Below are 23,574 nucleotides of genomic sequence, written 5' to 3'. Positions count from 1 at the left end.
GTGAATCTTGTGGAGCGAGGAGTGGGGCCGGGGTGAGGAGGAAATACAAGGAAGGGCAGGTTCAGGGTAACGTTGTAGTTCTTCCGTTAGGGGTTGGGTTTATTGTATGACTGAGCTCTATAGGCAATATGTATCTGACACACCATCTTTCACGTGTATTAAACAATTACTTTTAGAAGACAATATAAGGAGAAGGGAAGACAGAGGTGTCTCAAAAGTAATTTCAACTTATTCAGAGGCACCTAAAACATAGGTGTGATATTTGTAGGCTCCGAATACAACATAAGTAAATCATTTCTTCCTCTACTATGGGCCTCTTAAAATGCCCAAGAATGACAAAACTTACAAGACAGGCAGGATTTTTCACCTCACCCCTGTTAGACACTTGTAAACGTGGCTGAATTTTATAACTCTCACCCCTCAGGATAAGTTACTCTGTGTGCCTGGCCCTCCCCATGTTTTGGGGGGTGGGGCTCTAATTTTACATGTCCATTGAACAATGCTGTAATGATGGCAGCTACCCAGGTGGTTTCCCTGTACTAGCTGCAGCCCTGCGGGGTACCAGGCAGTGAGGTGCCCCTCAAGGGACACTTTTCTGGGACAAAGTGATTTATGCTGGTTTCACCCATCAACTAAACCAGTCCCTCTGTCAACTCAGAAACTGGACTAGGCCTTGTATTTCTATTTCCTATCACTGGATAAACAAAAATGGAATGAAGAAAACAATTCCATTTGCAATAGCATCAAAAAGAATGAAACACTTAGAAATTTTAAAAATAAATACAAGACTTATACCCTGCAACCTACAAAACAACATTGAAGAAAAGTTTAAAAGACCTGAAGAAATGAAAGACATTCCACATTGATGAATTGGAAGACGTACTATTCTTATTCTGGCAATACCACCCACACAGATCTATAACCCCTATCACAATTCCAGCTGGACCTTTCACAGACATCGATAAGCTGATGCTAAAATTCATACAGAAATGCAGGGGACACAGAATCGCCAGAACAATCTTGAAAATGAGAAACAAAGTTGGAGAATTCACACTTCCCTATTTCAAAACTTACTACAAAGCTACAGTAATCAGGACAGAGTGGTCCTAGCGTAGGATAGACGCGGATCGATGCAATAGAGTAGAGACCCCAGAAATAAACCCTTATATTTATGGCCAGTTGATTTTTGACAAGAGTGTAAAGAATAATCGATGGAGAAAGAATAATAACTTCCACAAATGATGTTGGGAAAACTGGACATCCATGTACAAAAGAAGGAAAGTACCCCCTACCTAACATTATACGCAAAAATTAACTGAATAGGGACCATGGACAACAAACGTAAGAGCTAAAATGACAAAACTCTTAGAAGAAAACACAAGAGTAAATCTCTATGACCTGAATTAGGCTACAGTTTTTTAGATACGACACCAAAAGAACACATGACAAAAGAAAAATATTGGACTTCATTAAAATTAAAAACTGTTGTCCTTCCATGGACACCATCAAGAAGGTGAAAAGACAATCCATGGTGTGGGAGAAAATACTTGCAAACTATATATCTGATGAGGGACTTGTGTCCAGAATATATAAAGAATTCTTACAATGCAACAATAAAAGACAAACAACCCAATCTAAAAACGGGCAAAGGATCTGAACAGGCATTTCTCCAAAGACAATATACAAATGTCCAATAAGCACATTAATATAGTCTTAACATTACCAATTTTCAGGGAAATGCAAATCAAAACCACAATGAGACATCACTTCACACCCACTGGAATGGCTAAAAAAAATATGGACAAGTATTGGCAAGAATACTGAGAAACCAGAACCCTCAGAGATTGCTGGTTGGATTAAAAAAAGTGCAGCCAGTTTGGAAAACACTGAGTCTCATATGACCCAGCAATTCCACTGTTAGGCACGTACCCAAGAAAATTGAAAACACATGTCCACAAAAAAAGCCTATACATGTTCAGAGCTGCATCATTCATAATTGCCAAAAAATGGAAACCCGATGTCCACCTACTGGAAAGTGGATAAGCAAAATATGGTATATCTATATAATGGAGTATCCTTTGCCCATAAAAAGGAATGAAGTGCTGATAAATGCTACAACATGATAACTAAGTGAAAACTCAATAACTAAGTTGAAAACATGACACTCAGCGAAAGAAACCAGCCTCAAAGGCTACATATTGTATGGCTGCGTTTATATGAAATGTCCGGAATAAGCAAATCCATAGAAACAGACAGCAGATTATTGGTTCCCCGAGGCTGGAGGCAGGGGCAATGGGAGTGCCTGCTAATGGAATTTATTTTTGGGTGATGAAAATCTTCTAAAATTAGGTAGTTGTGATGGTTGCACGACTCTACAAATACACTAAACCCTGATGAATTGGACACTTTAAAGGATGAATTTTATGGTGTGTGAATTTTATCTCATTAAAGCTGTTATTAAAAGGGGGAGGGGCTTAGGGATTCAAGGTAAAAATGTCAATGAAATGACATGATAGATGAGCCCCACTCCCTACATGGACTTGGCCTCCAGAGGCTTACCCAAGTTCTAGCTAGCCAAAGCATTTCATGGTAACAGGACTGGCGCCCTCTTATGAAAAGACAGAAAACACGTGGGACCTTCACTTAGATGTGAAATTATCAATGCTGAGACTTTTAAAGGCACAGGAGGCTAATAGTAAAAAACTTATATAGAGTTTTTTGTTTATGAAACTCTTTACACACGATCACTTATTTTCAGGAATTATATTAAAGTGGTACATACTTACTGAAATGCAGGCAAATCATAAGCAAATAGCTTATGAATTTTACAGAGTGAACCTACTTGTGTAGCCAACATCTAGATTGCAAAATGGCTTATTACCAGAAACCTAGGAGGTCAATTCTCTACCTTCCAGACACAAACCTCCCTCCCTCACCCAAGAGTAAATGGTATAGAATGATCCATTTGTTAAACCACTACAAATGGAATTATTTGGTAGATTCTCTTCTGTGTAGGGTTATTTCATTGCTTATGATGCTTGGAAGATTCATACACGCTATTTAAATATAATTGTAGTTCATTCATTTTTTTTTTTAAAGATTTTATTTTTTTCCCTTTTCTCCCCAAAGCCCCCCAGTGCATAGTTGTATATTCTTCTTTGTGGGTCCTTCTAGTTGTGGCATGTGGGACGCTGCCTCAGCGTGGTTTGATGAGCAGTGCTATGTCCGCGCCCAGGATTCGAACCAACGAAACACTGGGCCGCCTGCAGCAGAGCGCGTGAACTTAACCACTCGGCCACAGGGCCAGCCCCGTAGTTCATTCATTTTTGTCGATGCACTGTACTCCATTCTACTGTTAATGAGCATATTTGTTGTCTCTGGTTTGGGGCTGTTACAGATATGCTGCTAAGAAATCCTTGTACATGTCTTTTATTGAATGCATTTACTTTATGCATATCTGTTGGGTATATATCTAGAACTTCAATTTCTGGATGGCAGTGTTTGTATATTTTCAATTTTAGTGGATACTGCCAATCAGCTTTCCAAAGTGGTTGTACAAATCTACACTCCCTCCACAGTATATGGGATTTCCAGTTCCTCCACATACTCTTCAACACTTTGCATTGACTGTTTCTTTCATTTTCGCCATTGTGATGGATGTGTCATGGTTTTACTCTTCTTTTCCCTGATGGCCAGTGCAGATAAGTACCCTTTCACATGTGTATTGGCCATTTGGATATTCTCTCTTGCAAGGCACCTGTTCAAGTCTTTTGCCCAATTGTTGATTGCATTGACCATCTCTTCTTATTGACTTGTGGGAATTCTTTATATATTTTGGATATGAGGTCTTTCTCACATACATAAACAAAAAGTCTTAATTTAATGTAGTCCAGTTTATCAATTGTTTTCTTTTATAATTAACACTTTTCTGTCCTATTTAAGGGATCTCTGTCTACCCCAAAGTCATGAAAATATTCTTTTTTGTTTTCTCCTGAAAACTTTATTTTACTTTTAACATTTCTTTCTATAATTCATCTGGAATTGATTGGTGCATATAGTATAAGCTAAGAGGTCAAGAATTTTCATCTTGCTCTTAGCTAGTTGATGTTCTTTTGATGCTATTAAATTATATATTTTTTAAAATTTTATTTTCTAATTTTGTTGCTGAAGTATAGAAATATATTTTTTGTTTGTTCCTGGTATATGAAAATGAAATTAACTTTTCTTATTCTTTGTCTTTTGCATTTTAATATAAAATTTTAGAATCAATTTACTGATTTCAAAAAACTAATTAAAACACTACCGGAAGCTTGATTGTGATTGCATTTGATCTATATATCAATTTGGGGAGAATGAACCTCTTTAAGATGGAAAGTCTTTGAACCCATAAACACGATCTATCCCTCCACTTATTTAAGTCTGCATTACGTTTTCAATAATATTTTGTAATTTCTGTGCAGAGGTCCTAAACATCTTTTGTTACACTTATTCCTAAGCAGTTGATGCTTTGAACGCAGTTTAATGGTTTGGCAGACAAACTTTAAGGAGCTGTCATGATACCCACCTTCTAGTGCTCAGCCCTTGTATAATCCCCTCACCTCGAGTGTGCGCATGACCTGGGACTTACTTTTAACCAACAGATTATGGCAAAGGTGTTGGAATGTCACTTTGATGAATATGTTACATTTTATAAGTCTTCATTATATAAGTCTCCATCTTGCTGGCAGACTAGCACCAGAGTCTCTCTTGATGCATTGCTGGCTTTGAAGAAGCAAGCTTCCATGAGTTCTATAGCCTCAAAGAAATGAAATCTTCCCGTAAGTTGAGTGAGCTTGAAAGTGGACGCTTCCCCAGTTGGGCCTCCAGATGAGAGCCCAGCCCCGGCTGACACCTTGATTGCAGTCTGCTGAGGATCCAGCTAAGTCATATCCAGACTCTGACTCACAGAAAGTGTGAGATAATAAATGTGTGTTGCTTTAAGCTACTAAATTTGTGATAATCTGTGACCCAGCATAGAAAACTTTTACAAATTATACGCATTTTAAATTTTGTTTTCTATTGTGGGTTGCTGGTGTGTATGAAAATAAATTAATTTGTGTATATTGTTAGAATCCTGATAGCACCTTTCTAAATCCACTTATTAATTCTAATTAGTAGTAAATTATTTTGGATTTTGCACACACACAATCATATCATCTTCAAGTAACGTCAGTTTTACTTCTTCCTTTCTAATCCTTAGGCTTTTCTTTAATGTTTCTTCTTTATATTATTTATTTATATTTATTTTTTATTTTATAATTTACTATAAATTATTTTTTATATTTTATATTTTAAATTATAAATTATCTCATAATTTATATTATATTTATTTTACACTATTATTTTTATTCTTTATGCTGTAGCACTAATTAGGACTTCTAACACAGTGTTAAATACAAGTAGTGCTAGCAGACATCCTAGTCTTGATCCCTACTCTCAATGGAAAGGTTTTTAACAATTTACCATTAAGCAGTTTTTTGTAGATACTTGATATCAGATTAAGGCAGCACATTTTGATCATTTTTCATGTATGCCTTGTTTACTTCTGACACTTTACTAAGGACGTATAAGTAAGAGCAAAGTGGTTGGTCCACAATATATAATTTAATAGAGTGCTAAATAATTAATTCTGATTGACCATAATGGCAGAGCCTGTTAATGGTCACCTTTGTCCACGTGCTCCTCTAAAACTCTAAGCTTCCTTTGCAACTGGAATAAGCAGGTAACTAGTTCCGGTCAGTGGAACATGAGTATCAGTAAGGTCTTTCACCTCTGGACCAAAGGAGTTAAAAACACAATGTGCCTTCCCCACTCACTCTTCTCCTGATCTGCCCCTTCCCACTCACTTCTTCTTCCCACCTCTTTTCCCCATCTGCTAATGGATGATACCAAGGCAGCTATGATATGAAGGATCCATAAAATCAAAGCCTCCTGGGTCCCTGAGTCACCATTTGCAGGAGAGCTGTTGGAAGAGATGACGAACCACATCAGATTGTGACCTGAGAAAGAAATCAACTTCATTCTATTAATCCACTGACAGTTTGGGGATGCTTGCTACAGCAGATAGCATTACTTATCCTGACATAGAAGTTTCTCTCTTATGTAAGAGTGGTACATGAAGAAAAGGAGCTAAGCCTGATAGGAATACCCAAAGTCCTCAGTGCTGCAATAGTAGACCATTTTTAATAAATGAGGAAAATGCTCAGTCTTCCACACTGATAAAAATCATTCAAGTGACCAGCAGACCCTGCCGTTGATCATCTTTCTTGTGGTCAGTACAGATTACTCTTTATGTCTCATCTCAACCTCCTTCTCTAGTTTTCAGTTGCCTCATTTTGCCATATTACGTTCTCAGAAATGCCAACATATAACCTGGCTCTCCCACTAGATATTAACCTGAGAATGCTCCACAGAGCCCACCTTGTGACCACTGGCTATGGAAAAACTAGGCACCAGTGCCATCATCTTACCATGCTAATGAATCATACTGAATGATCTTGTGAAATTGTTTCCCCAAAGAAACAACAGCAGAAATATTATTGGCAAAATTTGTTTGTCAAAGAGATTCCAGATTATTTCTAAAGGCCAACTATATACCCAGCGACCAAAAACTCTTAAGGCAACTTAAAAATTGTAGAGCTAAGGGAATTTGTATACCTCAACCAACTGTTTTGACTGCTTTTAATTAAATACAAATGAAATAATTGACATAAAGTGCCACTAGGCAATTACTTTGCTGGTATTTTGTCTCTTTTGAGACATAACTGCTTACTGCATTGATCATCTAGAAAATTCATTAACTCAGTTGAAGCTGGTTGTAACATAGCTAAAGAGTTAACATCAACTTAGAGTTATCAAGAACTTTTACGTGAATATCACATTTGTATTAATAGTATGCACTTTAGAGCCCAGAGTATTGCTATTTTATTCTTTTTTATCCCTGGGCCATCACTGTAGAGATGTGGGATGTTAAGTTTTTTTTTCTGATTAAATATTTTAAGTAAATGAATAAATTAACAGGGAAAACGATGTTTATCTGAGAGTTTACCAACTTAATGGTTGTTCTCATTTTCAGAATAATCAGAATTTTTATTCTTTTTCCCAAACTGTACATAAATCTAACAAGAGTGCATCTGCTTCATTGGCAAGACCTTAAAATATGTTTCCATCCATAAAGTCATCAGAGAATGTTCTCATGGACCCATCCAAGTTTTTTCATTTTCTCACAGGATGGAGTCAATATTGGCTTTTCATCTTATAATAAACATTTAAAATATTAGGCTAACTTAGATCCATTATTAAATTTATCACAGCCACTATGCACATTCATTGGCATTCAAATAATTTCTCAAGGTAGAAGGTAAATGTTCAAGTGAGATGAAGAGTTCATTTGGGTCTAAAAAGATCAGCCATTCTGGATTTTTCCTCAGAGCATAGCCAAAGGTCATGCAAGTGTTCCACTGGCTTCTAGGAAGAGCCAACACATTGCTGTGCACTTCAGAAATAGAGCCCTTCTCCCAGGGTGCTCAGGAGGATTTGTCTGTATATATTTATATAGAGATGTAATAGGAAAAAGTTCTCTGGCTTAGACAAAAGTTTTGTGGTCATTAGTCAACTTGAATTAAATTCTTATTTAGAAACTCCAGGGCTGTCATTTGAAAGGGCTCATATGAGTGCAGTCTGAAATAAGTAGGAAGGTGTCATGACCAGGGGACTCCACAGAGACATCTATCTACTAGCTTAGCCCTTTGCAATGGTTGGTCTAATAATCAGATCAAAAGCCAGCTTTGAAAACTTAATATTTTTTATTGTGGTTCTGGCTTGATAAATTATCTTGATGAATTACCTGACTGCTCCAAATTCAAACCTCTTAGAAAGAAATGGCGCAGGCTCCAGGCCAATATATTCAGAACAAAACCAAAGTGTTTGCCAGCTTCCCAAACTATTGCAATCAAAACCAGACAAAAGAAGAAGATACCTCTTGGAACCTGCCAACATTTTAACCAGCGCGATTCTTTCGCTGGGCGTGCACCTCAGCCAGAAGTCAGAGTGCTGGGCCAAGTGTGCACACTCTGGCTTCGCCACCGTGCTGACTCTTCAAATGGTTGTCGTTTTCTCCTCTCCTGCTGCCAACTGCTCCCGGAGCTCTCCAGCCTGTGTTCTGAAGCCAAGAGTTCATAGTAAACCTTGCAATATCTCATGCAATCGTAATGCAATTAGTGAGGCCCACACTCCTGCTGGGCCTCTCCCCTGCACGCTCTGAGCCCCCAAAGAAGTCAATCACTGCGCCAAGTTCAAGGGCCTCCATGCCAGGCTGCAGAGGCTCAGGCTGCCCTGCACTTTGTCATTTCTGATGCCTCCCCTGGGCTCCTCCATCCAGCAGCACAGAAGGTGGGTCTAGTGTAGTGCCTTTCCAAATAGCACCGGGGCAAAACTCCCAGGTCAAGCTATCTCCAAGTCAACACTACAGAGAAACAGCACAACCAGCTTCTCCAGATTGTGTGCACCGCAAAGCAAGCCCTGATGGTGAACAAATTCCCATCAGACAAGTCATCAAGCAAATCTGAGAAATAACCAGTTTCCAAAACATCTTCCCTCCCTCCATCGTTGAATCCTATATTTTCTTTCTGATGATTTATATTGGAGGCATTCCCTAAGCTTTTGCTTGAGTATATTTAAAATTACCAGTTTCCACACCAAGCACCCAGGTGGGAGTTTTCAAATGTTCTCCCCACTAAAAGGAACCAAGACTCTGGAGAAATGGTTGACTCCAGGGCTGGAGCAAGGAAAGAAAAGCCTAAAACATGTTTTGTGCCAGAAGGTCAGGAAGTGTTCTGAAAATGATGGAGGTGTGTCCATATAACCCAGAGGCAGCTTGGAGGGGCTCCCATTGGCCAATTCTGGGCAATTTGAGCCTCAGAATAAATAGTGATAGGAATAGATTAAAACCCATTGCTTAAAATAAGAATTCGTAAGTCCATGCTGATATAAATGAATGAATAAATAAATGGAGGAAAAGGACAGCTCTTCCTCATAGTTAAATGCTCAGAAGAAGAAATGCTGGTGTTAGAAATCTCCATTTCCCAGCCATCACTGTACTAATTGGTTAAGGCATGAATTCTCGATGGATGCAAAACTAATGGGTGAAATTTTGAGGAGGAAGAGAATAGAGACATTGTCTCAAAGTATCTTCCCCAAGTTCTTTATTACCAACAGAACAGCAGTAAATTTACAACAGAAAAATCTGGCAGACACCACCCTAACCAAGCGGTGGAAGCTAACATCTATATTGACATAAAGTGACCTCATGTGTCTCCTGAAATATTGTACCGAGAAGGACACCACATCACTTGTGCAGTGTTCCTGCCAAAAATGCAAACTCTGAATCTAAGCATAAGAAAATATCAGACAAACCCAAATTGAGAGACATTCTACAAAACAACTGGTCTGTACTCTTCACAAGTGTGAAGGTCAAGAAGACAAAGAAAGTCTGAAGAATCAGCCAGGCTGAAGTCAGGATATTGGACCTGCTTCTGGCAAATGAGGTATAGCTCTAAAGGACTGCAGTAGGACAACTGACGGAGTTTCAAAATGGATTATGTACCAATGTTAAAGTTACTCATTTTAATAACTATATTATGATTGTGTAACAGGATTTTCTTGTTCTTAAGAGATAGACTTTTAAGTACTTTGGAGTAAAGGAGCTTGCTATCTATCACTTATCTCAATTCATTTAGGAAAAACTGTGTGTGTGTGTATGTATATACGTGTACGTGTGTATGCGTATATATGTATCTATGTGTGTATACATACGAGAGAGAAAGAAAACCCTCAAACGGGGCAAAATGTTAGCAATCAATAACTGGGTAAGTGGCATATGGGAGTTCATTGTACTATTTTTGCAACTTCTCTGTAAATTGGAAATTACATCAAGTAAAAGTTACCCAAAAAATCACAAAATTATTAGGGTATGTAAACATTTAGGTAAGCCGAGAGTGTCAGAAAAGGCTCTCTACACAGTAAGACCAGGACCTCCGGGCACTGTCTGTGCTCACAGCAGGAGAAAAGGAGGGCATGTGCATTTGTCCCATAGGTAATAAGTCCACGTAAAGCCTCAACAAGTTAACCCAGGGGTGCTCAGCCAGAGGTGATGTTGTCCTGCCAAAGACATTTGACAATGCCTGGTCACATTGTTGTTGCTACACAGGGGCGGGGGTGCTACTGTCATCTAGTGGGTGAGGTCAGGGACGCCGCTCAACATCCTATAACGCACAGGACATCCCCTACAACAAAGAACTCTCCGATCTGAAGTGTCAGTAGTGCCAAGGATGAGAAACCTTGAGCTAAACAGTTGATTTTCAACAACTACATGGTTAGAAAATTGAATTTAAGAGAAATTTAATTTCATTTAAAAAGTTCGATAAAGCCTCAGAATATATTACAAATTCACAATTCCTGTCATTTTCAAGGCTGGTGATGACAAAGATTAATCGAAAAAAGGCAACACTCCTAATTTAAGAACAAATGAATTTTCCCAGCTACCATCGAAGGTACGTACAAAGTATTAGAGACATATGTCTTTGCCATATTTATGGATTTAATACATATCTACAGCCAGTTAAAAAGGAAAAGGAATAGCCGGAAAGTATGATTCAACATTTTTGTCCTTGAATCTTAGTATCTAAGATTAAAATATATTTAAGCTTTCCAAATATTCTTCTTTACTTTGTGTTGTTATTTGAAGTGACATAAACACATCTATCCTTTGGACAATTACAAGCTCTCTAAAAATAGTTCTTTTTAAGTACATTGGATTTTTAAAAACTGCCAATCCCCGTTATAAAAAAATTACTAATCTAATTCAAGTTGGTAATAGCGATATGGAGGAAATGCATCTAAATGACGATAATGTGTTTTGAAGAGTTTACTCCAATTTTGATCATGTACTAAAATGCCCTCATCAAGACATGTGATAACACGCTGGGCACATCTGATGCCAGGAATCCATTCCTGAAATGAGTTCAGATGTAATTGCAGCTTTTGACATCCTCCACGTTAGCATCCTTCTAAATCATCTTGAAAAATATGTTGGTCTTTCAGGTTCTGTTATTTGGTTGCTTAAATCTTATTATAACCATCAACAACAGTTTGTTAATATAATTTCTTTCCATTCCTCCTCTTACACTGTCATCTGGAGTCATCTGTTACGTTGTCATCGGGAATCCCAAAGGGAACTGGTCTCGCTTCCATCCTTTTCTTTATCTAACGGCTACCTTTAAGAACTACAACACCATATCTTTAAAAACATGGATTCTCTTATCGTATTGCAGCTGACAATCGGCCCTCTTACTTTTCTATTCGCAGCACTTACACCCTCGAATGGTATGCTCATCTGTTATTTAGACAAAACTAACTCTGGGTTTTGTTGTCTTGAAACTTTTTGACATTAAAACCTAGAATCATTTGGTTTATTCTCTCCCTTTTGCCTCCTAAAAAATATTATGAAATTATTGTTATTTTTCATGAAGATTTCAGATTTATTGATCAATTTAGTGTGGCCACATCAAGGGTTTTCTACTATCAATGGAATCACCAGCTGTTGGAATCAGAGTGTGTACCCTGGACTCCTCCACACTCACCAGTACTGATGTCTTCCCAGGATGCTTTGTATTCCCTTCTACCTCTCTAGTTATGAGCATTCAAAAAGGATGCAAAGTCTGCCTTCCTCACATTGAGACAAAAGGAGCGGGGTAGGAAAGAAAATATTTTGTACCTACTATCTATCAGGTGGCGTTCTAGACATTTTAAATATGCCACTATTTTATTCTTCTGATTTCAAATGGCACCTAGCTAGCAACCCTGATAGAGCCCGTATCTATCTTTAACCATCTTGAAAAGATTATACTCCCAAAACTAGTACATGATGAGTTCTCTAAAAAAATTTGTTAAATAAATAACTTACATCTATGAAGATACTTACAATGTGATTTTCAAATATACTAAAGTCACAACACTACTACTGAAAATTAAGATTGATTAATTGCTTAACAGTAGAATCTGGGCAAAATTTCCACAAAATGTGAGACAAGTGGAGCACTATTTAAAAAGTAAACAATCAAAACCGTCTAATCCAGACTTTGCCTCATGACCAGCTCAGGCTGTGATTCATGAGAGAGACAAGCTGTACAAGGGGGCGGAACATGGAGAGCCCACCCTGTACCCCAACCAGAACACAGGAAGAGAAAACAGCAGCTGTTTTATATAAATTAAAAGACAGGAATTCCCAGAAAATGACAGGACAGAGAGTGTGGGACCTATGGGTGCACACGGTATCCTGGTATACAAAACCCGGGGTAGGACAAGCATGGATAGCAGTGTTAGCTGGGGATCAGGTTTTCCAGTGTACTGTGTCCATTTAGCACACCAGGTAAGAAGATGGTGAAAGTAGCAGTAGGTCAGAAGTACATGTCTCCTAGTAGCTAAGAACAGAACTAGACCCTGGTACAACATCCTCCCTCCACCATGGAGGAAGTGATCTGTCCCTACTCGCTTTTCAGGGCAGCTAAAGCATTGAGATTGGGAGCTCTTTCTTTCTTTTCTTTTATCTTTTTTTCAAGAACTAATGAAAAGGAAAACTACAACATGAGGCAACTTCAAAACACAACACAATAAGACAACATGGATGTTGTTCTCAAGTCAGAGAAAGAACCTCCTGCTGGATGCAAACTGCAGAGGACATCAGACGTAAACTCCTGGAACGTTTTAGCATACTCAAAGAGTTCAAATACGATCCTCACTGAGGAAGGACGGGAAACTGACGGAAGAGAGACTGCAAAACACGAAGATGAAAGGCAGGGATGAACAGAGAGAAATGAGTGAACAGATTCAAAATGCAGCAACAGGATTCAAATCCATGTTGTAGACAGTGAACGAGAGAAAATGTAACCATTAATATGCCATACAAATTTGAGATTCTCTTCTCAACAGAGAGGAAAAAAGACAAAGATAGGAAGATGATTTTTAAAAAAGAACATGAGAAATAAGAGAAAACAGAGTCTAAACACAAAAAAATAAACTGGTAGTCTAGAAGAGATTTCTTGTCCCCCCTCCCCCAAAAGAACAGAACCAATTATCAAATATGTTACCCTCCCGAAGGAAAACAACACAACAATAGCAATGATCTGGATTTGCTGATTGAGAAAGTTCACAGCTTTCCAGTAAAAACCATAGAGGAAAGGCATATTTATATATTCTGTAGCAAGTGATGAAAATTGCAAGGAAGAGAAAGAAAGCACAGCCTGCTGTCAGCGAGATAACCCAGAGTTTATCTACACAAGAGAATAATGAAAGACGTCCTCAAGTCTAGCCTGTGGAACATGAAGTGCCAGACCAGGGAGCAGCATCTACAGATGTCAGAGGGGAAAAAAGTTGTGACCTGAAAATATGACCCAGCCAGGTTATTTTTCATTTATGAAGCAATTCCAAGAGCAATTCATAGCCTAATAATTTAATTATTAAACAAAAAATAATAATAAATGATAAATTAAGCCTATAGCTTAGAAACCAGAGGAAATAAGAACAAATACCTAATATGCTAAATAAATCAGATATCAATGAATTAAACACATAAAAACTGATATGATAAACCCAAAATGTAGTTCTTTGTTAAGATTTTTTTTTATTGTAATCCATCTGATATTTAATTTAAAATGATATGAGGTGGGTAGGTCAGTTTGGCAGTTTCATTTGATAATGAATGGATAAATCAATGTATCCAATATTACACTAAATTTTAAGTTAATATTTGTATAGCAGAGAGGTTGGAAAAACTTTCCCAAGAAGCAATAAAGGAAAAGGGGGACAAATTTCACCTTGTGAATATTTTTTAAAACAGTACACCCTATAATTCAACAAACAAAATAAAAGTACAAGTGATTAACATCTTGCCCACCCATGTGATAGACAAATATCAATACTCCTGATCTACGATTTTATAAGTGGAAGGGTGAAGAACAAGCAGAGCAATTGATAACCATCTGGATGGACAATTAATGGAAGAGCGAATTCCACCAACCAGTAAATACATCGTCAAGATAATGTAAACTGAGGCGATGAAGTAATCCTATTCTTCTCACGCCACAGTGGCACAAATCATGAAAATCAGTAACATTCTGTGCTGGCAAGGACACTGGGAAAAGGCCACACTCCTACAATGCTGATGGAGGAATGCATCATTATAAACTTTCGGAAAACAAGCTAGCATTATTTATAAAATGTTAAATTCACATTTCCTTTTAACCAGACATTTTTATTTGTGGAAATTTACCTACAAAATAAACATAAATATATATGTGTGTATATATTATGGAAATGTAGAGACAGATACATGAAGATAAACAAGGATGTGAACCAAACTGTGAAATGAAATTGATTATCTGATTAGCTACAAGGAGTAATGATGGAATCAAGAGGAAGGAAGAAAAACTATTAACTCTTTCTTCTGATAATTTTAGATTGCCTTACTTGTTCTAGTTTGATAACAAAAATAAAAATACAACAATATAAATATCAAATGGAGAAAACACAAATACATCACTTTTGGAAGAAGAAAGGAGACAACCACAAATAAGGCTATGGAAGAACAGTAAGAGACCATTCTGTGTAGAAACCTATGATAATAGCTTTGAAAATCTAAATGAAATGAAAAATAAACACATTTGAGAAATGACCAAATAGTAGTTATTCCAGGAAGGCAAGGATAGTTTAATTCCAGAAAATCTAGTCATATAATTAATCATATCAATAGATCAAAAGAAAAAACAATGTATTTATTTCAATAGTCTTAAAATGTATGGATAAACATAAATAAAAGGATATTTTCTTAACATCATAAAAATATACATTAGCATTCTTTGTGATAAAATTGTAAAGAAATATTTTTAAAAATTGGAAACATTGATACTTTTGTAGCCAATTCAATAAGTCCAGAAAAAAAATAGTAATAAATGTTGGAAAAGATGAGGCAAAAATATCACTATTAGTGGGTTGTCTGCATTAGGAAAGAAAGTAGTGAATTGCATAACTATTACAACTAACCAGGTAAGTCAGAGATAGTGAGATAGAAATAATTTTAGAAAATTAACATCCTTTCCTATATGTGAAGAATAAAAAGAAGAAAATATGATAAAAAGAGTGCATTCACCAAAGAAACAAAAAATATAGACGACCAAAGAATGATATTAACAAAAGGGTTTAAAATCAACCGCAAAATCTATTGAAGGTCAAACAAGAAGATGTAAATCAAAGGTCACAGCATGCTCATTAAGAGAAAAATTAATAACACAAATACGACAATACGTCCAATCGTCTCAAACTCATTTATAAATTTAATTTAATTCCATTTGTACTCCACATGGGATTTTTCTCCCTCATAAAGTGATTCTAAAATTAATCTAAGAAATGGATAAGGAAGGGCAATCAGAAAATGTTTGTGATAGAATGAGAGGGACTTGTTAAAATGAAGTGTAAACCTACAATAGTTAAAACAATGAGGAGAACAGAGCAATCAATGGGCACAAATCAACCCCTCAGCCCGCAGGTGTAGGAGAAGGTAGTGTGATGAGGATGGGATTTCAAAGAGAGGATAAAGTCTAACCCCATAAATGACTTAAGTTCAAATGACTAATTAGAAAAGTTCAGTCAAATCCTCCTTCTCAGAAAACATTGAAATTAATTCCTGATTCATTTTTTATAGTAAAATATAAAAATTGAACCACAAAAGAAGAGGAGAACATAGGCAATACCTGAAACTGAAGGTGGGAGATAGTGTTCATGAACACGTAAGTAGAAGAATATCATAAGAACAGGGATAGTTTCAAACACATATAAGTTTTATACACGAGATAAAATGAATAATAAACAAGCAGAAAGTTCTTGCAAGATATATGTTGAGAGTATATCATTAATCTATAAAAGACTCTTACAAATTAAGAAGAAAAAAATAAACACCCATTCTATAAATAGACCAAAGCCAGAATCAAACAATTCACAAGAGAAGAACGCCAAAGAGCCAATAATGTGTGGTAATAAAAAGTTCTACCTCTAGTAATCAAAGAAATGCAAATTAAAATAACAACAAAGCATCATTTCTATGACACCAAATCCACAAAAATTAAAGAACACAAAATGCCCAGTGTGAGTGAGAATCAAGGGAAATGGGTGATTTCATAAACTACTTATGAGGGTATTTTATGCGCAATCTTTCTGAAATACAATTTTATGAAATGTTTTAAATTGGACACAACCTTTGACCAGGGAATTCCACTTCTAAGATTCTTCCGAAGGGAACATGCAAAGGCAATTGCAACTAATTATGTGCCTTGTCGTTCATCACAATGATATTTATTGTGGCAAAAAATTTTAAGTCACCTAAATGTCCAATTGGGGCTGATTAAATGAATTTGTCGCCTCTCTCAGATAGACTAGAGTCTAGTCCGTCTTTTAGATTAATGTTAAGAATATTTACTCATGTGGAGAAATGGCCACAATCTATTGTGAAGTGCCAATTGCAGGTTACAAAACAGAACAAAAAATATGACCCCAATCTGGTAAAGTAATGACCACACCAGTGTTTGAAAAGAGACGAAGAGGACAAGACCAAATCATTCAGAGTGTATCTCGCGGTGGGGTTATTGTCTTCTCTTTGACTTCCAGAAGTTTTAGAATAATATGGTTTACTTTTATGTATAGAAAACAAAAGACATTTTATTTTTGTGGCAAATTTTTGTTATCATTTCCAAATTTTCCTGGCTTAAATAGAACCCTGGGAAACATAAGCAAGATGGAAGCTTTTCAAAGAACAATACTTTGTGTGGCCAGTGTTCCTGGGAGGAAAATGCTCAGCATCCCCCACAGTCGCTTAAGCCGGTCCTTACACGAATTCATACCTGCCCCTTGCAGTTCAGCACACAGTGAAGACCCCACAGCCCACGTGGATCAAGTGCTTGCTCTGTGCTGGTCACTGTGATCAGCACTTTGCCCGCACTAACTCACTGAATCTTCATAACAACATGAGAGGAAGGTACTCCTTCGATTCCCACTTTAAAAATGAAGAAACTGAAGCACAGCGGGGTTCAATAACTTGTCCTGCATCACACAGCTTATAAACTGTGGAGCTGGGAGTCCAGCCTACCAATGGCCCCAGGACTGTTTTCCTACCTCCTGCACACTGTTACCTCGTTCCGTGTGCACGTCAGCCCTGCAGAGAATAATTGCTCCTGTCTGCTTTGGATGTGTGATGTTCTTCTTTGTCCCTAGGACTTTGCACAGGCTCTTACTTCTTTCTGAACCATCCTTCTCCTGCCTCCACCTGCCCTCCCTCCACCACCTAAGCTCTGTGCTCGGCCAGCTCCATTCACTTCTTGTCCTTACTCTAGCCTTTGTCTCCTCTTGCCCCTCCCAACGTCTGGGCAGGCCTGAGAATTGCCAGCTTGTCAGGAAGTATGCTAACTGCTTATTTACTTGTGCCTCCCTCTACTACAAGCTCCCCGAGGGCTCCAACTTTGCCTATCTTGTTCATTATCCCATCCCCATTGGCACATGCCCCACACACAACACATACACACTTCAACTGAGCTTGAAAGACAGAATGTCTTGCAAAAATTAAACTGATGCCCATATGCCATCAAAGCACAGCTCTTTCTTTACTTCACCAATCTGCCTGAAAAAATATAAGATTATCCTCAAACCCTGTTTTCATAAGGTGCTACATCAAAGAGGAGAATAAGGAGGTGGATGGGATAGTTCATTTCTCAATGCACATTGTTAGCCGCGTCAGTGGTGGAGGCCCGGCCTCCTTTGCATGAATGAGGGGCCTTGCATAAGGACCCTAAGTCTCACCACCATTTTGATGAGCTGGGCAAAAACTCAAACCAAAACAGCAGTAGGAGATAAAATTGGAAATAAGCCACAAAAATTAGTGGACTGCCATTTACAGAAATGAAGGAAGGGATGTCTTGAAGTGAGACTGGAATGAATAAATGAATGAATAAGTGAATGGTTTAATTTAATTATCATTCCATTTACTAATCTTTAATAATTTATATAGCATAGAGTTTCAAAATATTTAAAGCAATCTATAGCATCAAATACCATATGAAACAGAGCATTCAAATTAAAGATTCCATGTAGGCATCAGAAGCTTAGGGAGAGGGAGGGATCATTTTACCAGGAAGGTGGAGTGGGAAACCTCCTGCCTGTCATAGACATGATGGCTGTTTAAAAACACTCCTGCTCCATCTCCTTCCAGACACAAGGATTGCACTTCTCCCCGTTGAAGTTACGCATGACCACACGGCTTGCTTTAACCAAGGAAATATTAGCAGAAGTGACATGGCACTTCCAATAAAAGCTTTAAGAGTGAGTGCATGCTTCCCCACATTCTCTCTTCCCTTCTACCATGAGAGGAGAGCAGACAATGGCCCAGACAGGAGCTACTGTACCAGCTCGGATCCCAGCCAACCTGGGAGAGGCAAATAACATGAGCAAGAAATACACATTAGCTGTTTCAAGCCTCTGAGATTTGGGGGCTGTTTGTTACTGCAGCACAACCTAGCTTATTGTAGCTGTTACATTGTCATTGAGTGATGAACTTAACTCTACAATTTCAGCAGTCAATGAGGAGAGTAAAACAGCATGTACCTATGTGATTCTCCTCTTTCCCGAGAAAAGGAAATACACAAGTCCATTGGGAGCTGGTGCTAAGTCTCAGAATTGCTTTGCCAGGAGTTTTAAACAGGAGACAAGGAGGAACATCATAAGTTATTCACAGAAAGGGGACTCCTCCTGCTCTTCAATATTCTAATCAAGAAGTCGAGGTATTACCTCCTTTGCAGAATTGGGGTAAGGACTGGAGATGATGTGGAGGAGTTTTCCAGCTGTGTGACTGGCCTTCACTAGGCATGATTTCCTGTCTCTTTTATCTACCTGAGCCCACAGCAGCCTGTTGTGCTGGAAGGGGAGAGCAGCTGCACATAAGTTGTCATCAATACAACGACTGAAGCCTGCAAATGCTGTGATTATGTACATAGGCAAGAGCAGATGAAAAGTTATCACTACCATTACTCTCACTCACAATCTGATGTGTTATCCAGAGAGAAGGGGGTATTGTTGTGACTCAAGAGTTATGAACACACGATGACATCATCAACCAGGTACGCCCCTGCAGAAGAAGTTGCTGCGGATGACAGCTCTTACAGATGATTGAGCTGGGTGCAGTGGTGACCTCAGTTTACCATAAATCTCCCAGATTCCCTGACCTGGAACTGGAGTTCACTTATTTGCCTGGCAGGATCTGGTTTGCTCATTTCCTGGAGTTAGGAAACGAGGACCACACAAGTCCTGGCAGACAGCAGGGAAGTCAAGAGAGTCTCCATCAGATTACTTTTATATGATAGAATTTCAGGGAAAAAAAAATCAAATTAAAACATTCATCCAATTAGTAAAATATATGGGTAGAAATGAACCATTTTTGGGTTTTTCTGACTTGCGTGATCCCTTTGGAATTCAATTCATCATCTTCGCCAACGTCAAACCTACCAACCTAGACCCCTGTGCCTAAGTTTCAACTGGAGAATTTGAGAGAATTGTGGAAATTCATAAAAGAGACATTTGAAATTCTTTATAATTATGCCAAGTATATCCAGATTTATCAGAACTGTCTACACTTTGAAATGAGAAAACATAATCTTTAACAGATAAGTTAATTAGCCTGAGCGATGGCCAGGGAGTCAGAAAGTTTAGCCCCATCCTCCTCCCAGAGTCTTCAATTACTGAAATGTGACCACAGCCTCTCCCCTCACCCAGGCCTGCAACAGCCAGCGACTTGGTGACCAGGGAACGCCCTCCAAGAAAAGACCTTGGGAAGAATTACGACACGGATTATCTTGTTAAGGTAAGGCTACCTGCTTCGGGGTTGATGGACCCTTCAAGTGACAAAGGCAGGAGGCTCTCCTGACAGCCAGAAAAGGCAGATCTCAAAGCTTCCATCCAGAGCCTGGTAACCTTCCAAGTGTTGGGCCCGGGGATTTACCCAGACAAACGGCTGCCCTCGGCAGCAACTGTTTCATCCGCTTCATGAATGAATTACAGAAAGTCAGGAACAGCAGATATCAAAGCGCATCTCCCTATAGAAAGTGTTAATAATCATCTTTATTAGGCTTCTGTTTGACGTTATATTTCCCTATCTTCAAAATTTTATCAGACCCACTTTAAGAATTAAAATCCTTTCACATTGGCTATTGTGGGATTTTATCTTAATTTTCAGTTTTTACCTCTTTTCTTTATATGGAATGCTGCAGAGAATGATTTATTGTACTTTAAAATTATAAATTATTTTTGAAATTTAAGGCAGTGTTCTTTCGAGCTTGTATATCATTGCTTTATTATTTATTTAGAGGTATTGAAAAGTCTGTGTTAAAATTAAAAATGTAATATATAAATTCATCTTTCTTTGTTTATTCAAAATGTTTTATTGCACACCTGTTCTGGGACAGTCACTGCACTAGTTTTCAGAAACTGGAGACCAGAAATGCATGTATTTTCTCCAACTTTCTTGCCTCGCAATTCGAAACTCTTCATAACTTCTTACATTTGAAAAGTTATAAACAGCTCCAAAAACTGTTTCCTCTTCTTTTTCTTCTGTTTTTCTTTTATCCCCAACATCTCAGTCGACACCAGAGACTTCCATGGTTAATATCCCTAATTAATATCTGTTCTCTGAGAACTGCAGACCTCCTTAAACCATCATCTGTAAAGCACATTTTATAGGACTAATTTGTTTTTACTTTCACTTAGGTGCACTAATGCAAATTAAAGACATTAACTAATCAGGCATGAGAATAATTTATAAAGAAAAAGAAAGGGGCATGTCTTTTCCAACATAAAGTCTATGGAATTGCTACAGAAATGACCCAAGTGAGCCCTCCTGGCTTATTCAAGAAGAGTCCTCTCAAATTCCATCTGTGAACATTCGGTCAGTCCTTTTATGAAGAGAAGACATTTCTCCAGGTTCATATTAATTTTTGCGCACATCTGTGCGTTCACCTAATCCCCACCCACGTACCACTTCAATTAAAATTAACAGAAGTCAAATCCTTGAGTGGTTTTAATTGCGGTATGTAGATTATAAATGGCGCCCATCTTCAACCACACAAAAATTATTTTCTTCCTTGGCCTCTCTCTCAGGAATAATATTGAAGCATAGGTTTGGTTACTGTGGAAGAATTTTCGTTTATTGTGTGACTGCTCCAAAGGATACTGAGAACTTAGCAGTGGGCAAAAGGCCAACCAAAATTAATGCAAAAGTACAATTAAGGAGTATTTTAAAGAAACGTCTTTTCATTCTATTCAAGGGCACACAGTGATATGCGTTGCCAGAAAGAGGATAATGTTGGGCCTGCTTTAATGAGGCAAGCATAATTATGTCAGGTCTATAAATGATACAGTAAATGGTTTTTTCTCCTAAGTAGGTTAAATATTGTCCTTATATCTGGTTCACAATAGTCACAAACTACTCGTCTCACAGATTCCTCAAAGATATATTTTAAACAAGACTGTATCCAAATTATCTGCCCTTTAAACTAGCAGAATATGACTTAATGCTCTCTTATTTCACGTACATGCCTACCCCACGTATGCATTTCAGTTTGCTGAACATTTTCAGCCTCACACTGGTCAACTGTCTAACGAATCCTATTTGTATACTCAAATTAGAACAATCGGCAAAACCACCAGTGAGAGTTCTGCTTTTGTTTGTGTCTTTGTCTCAGCCAGGGCAGAAATTGCTTCCACGTCCACAGCCTCTTAAAAGCAACAAGTAATTTGCTCTTTGTCAACTACGAGCAGCATCGCTACCACACACCATCAGCATTTTTAACTTAAGGAAGCAATTATATTGGCTCAAATAATAAGCTAAGATAAACAGAATTGGCCATTGAAACAGAAAATATTATTAAGAAGGAAAAAGTCAAAGATGGCACCAAGAAATGTCAACCAGGTTAATCACACTTAATTTGAAAAGACGACTATAACTTTAAGAACAGAGCTTAGCTGGAGTTGGAGCTTAGGATTTTATTTTACCACTTTATACCCTGCTTCACAACTACTTGGACAAATACAAAACAAGAATTACAGTGCACCATAAGTTATTTTAATATCCTGTAGTGGTGCATACTTCCAATGAAATCCCAAGACTATGATTACGGTTCTCTGTTTGTGTGAAAATGTCAAGTTGTTTCGAGTGACTACATACTCTAAATTATATATAACTGTTACTTTATAGCTAATAGGCACTAAAATTACTTTAAAACAGAAATGTAAAGTTATATTTTCATCCTTTTTGACAGATAATAAAACTTATTTATGAGATACAATTTTTCAAGCATTAAAACATCTCATGTTTACAAAAACATTAAAAATATTATTACTTGATATTTAAAGGAACGAAAAGAGCAGAACCATTATGAAAATACTTGTCCTGCTCGATGACTTCTCTATTTTGTCACTGTCATAACTTCGTTTAGGAAAGTTACTGGTTTGTACACTTTTAAAATTAAAAATACTTGTAAGTTCAAATAGAGGCCAGTGATTTAAGATCGGTCTTGTTCCATAATCTGTTGGCATGCACAAAATTCTTTCCTATGTATTTTAGATGAAATAGTGACATGTGATGGATTGTGCCTGTTTATTCTCCTCTGTATCCCAAGAAGACCTGTTACTGGATTGTCCCACAGCTGCATCACTGGGGGAGTTAAACGGTATTTGTTTTTGTTCATAAACAAAGTCTCTTGTTTCTTCTTCTTCAGTGGGACTACATTTTCTGATAATCCCTTAAATTTCTGCTGCCTTCAATCCATCCATCTATCCACAGTGTCCAGCGAGAAGCGCTGGGGAGACCAAGAATGAGGGAGCAATACACTTGCCTGCTCCTGTAAACCCAGCACCCGCTCCGCCCCTGTAAGACCATTCATTTACAGAAGAGGAAACAGCCAAAAAACTCACACAAAGTCACCCAGCTCTCAGTGGCATGTGTTGCTCTTTGAACAGTGGTAAATGTGTTGATAGCTAGCAGGGAGTAGAAGGGGACCTTCATAGAAGGTTCCAGCCTGGAGGAGTTATACTAAAAAGTTACTTTACCAGGAAGCTGATACTGACCTGCTCTGGCTTCTGGGGCCATGGCTGCCTTTTTTCAGTAAAGTCAGCCTGGTTGTGGCAAAGCACAAATAGAGGGGTGTACCACCTTGAAGAGCCAGGCAGTCATAGCATGCACAACACCAGTGCTGCATTCTTTCAGCAGATGCAAGCCGGCCTAAGGCTCAGAGCCAGCTCCAGGGAAACGCGGGGAAATGCTAAGTGTGCTCTCTGGGCGATGGCTTTGTTCCTGGCACTTCCTGAGGAGTCAGGCCCTCTGGATCTAAGGGCATCCCTACTGTGAGACCGAAGCAAAATGCAAGGGGAAAAGTCCAGCAACAAAGAACC

The sequence above is a fragment of the Equus asinus genome, chromosome 2, assembly GCF_041296235.1.
Source record: "Equus asinus isolate D_3611 breed Donkey chromosome 2, EquAss-T2T_v2, whole genome shotgun sequence".
NCBI classification, from domain to species: domain Eukaryota; kingdom Metazoa; phylum Chordata; class Mammalia; order Perissodactyla; family Equidae; genus Equus; species Equus asinus.
Note: the sequence above shows the minus strand (reverse complement) of the source record.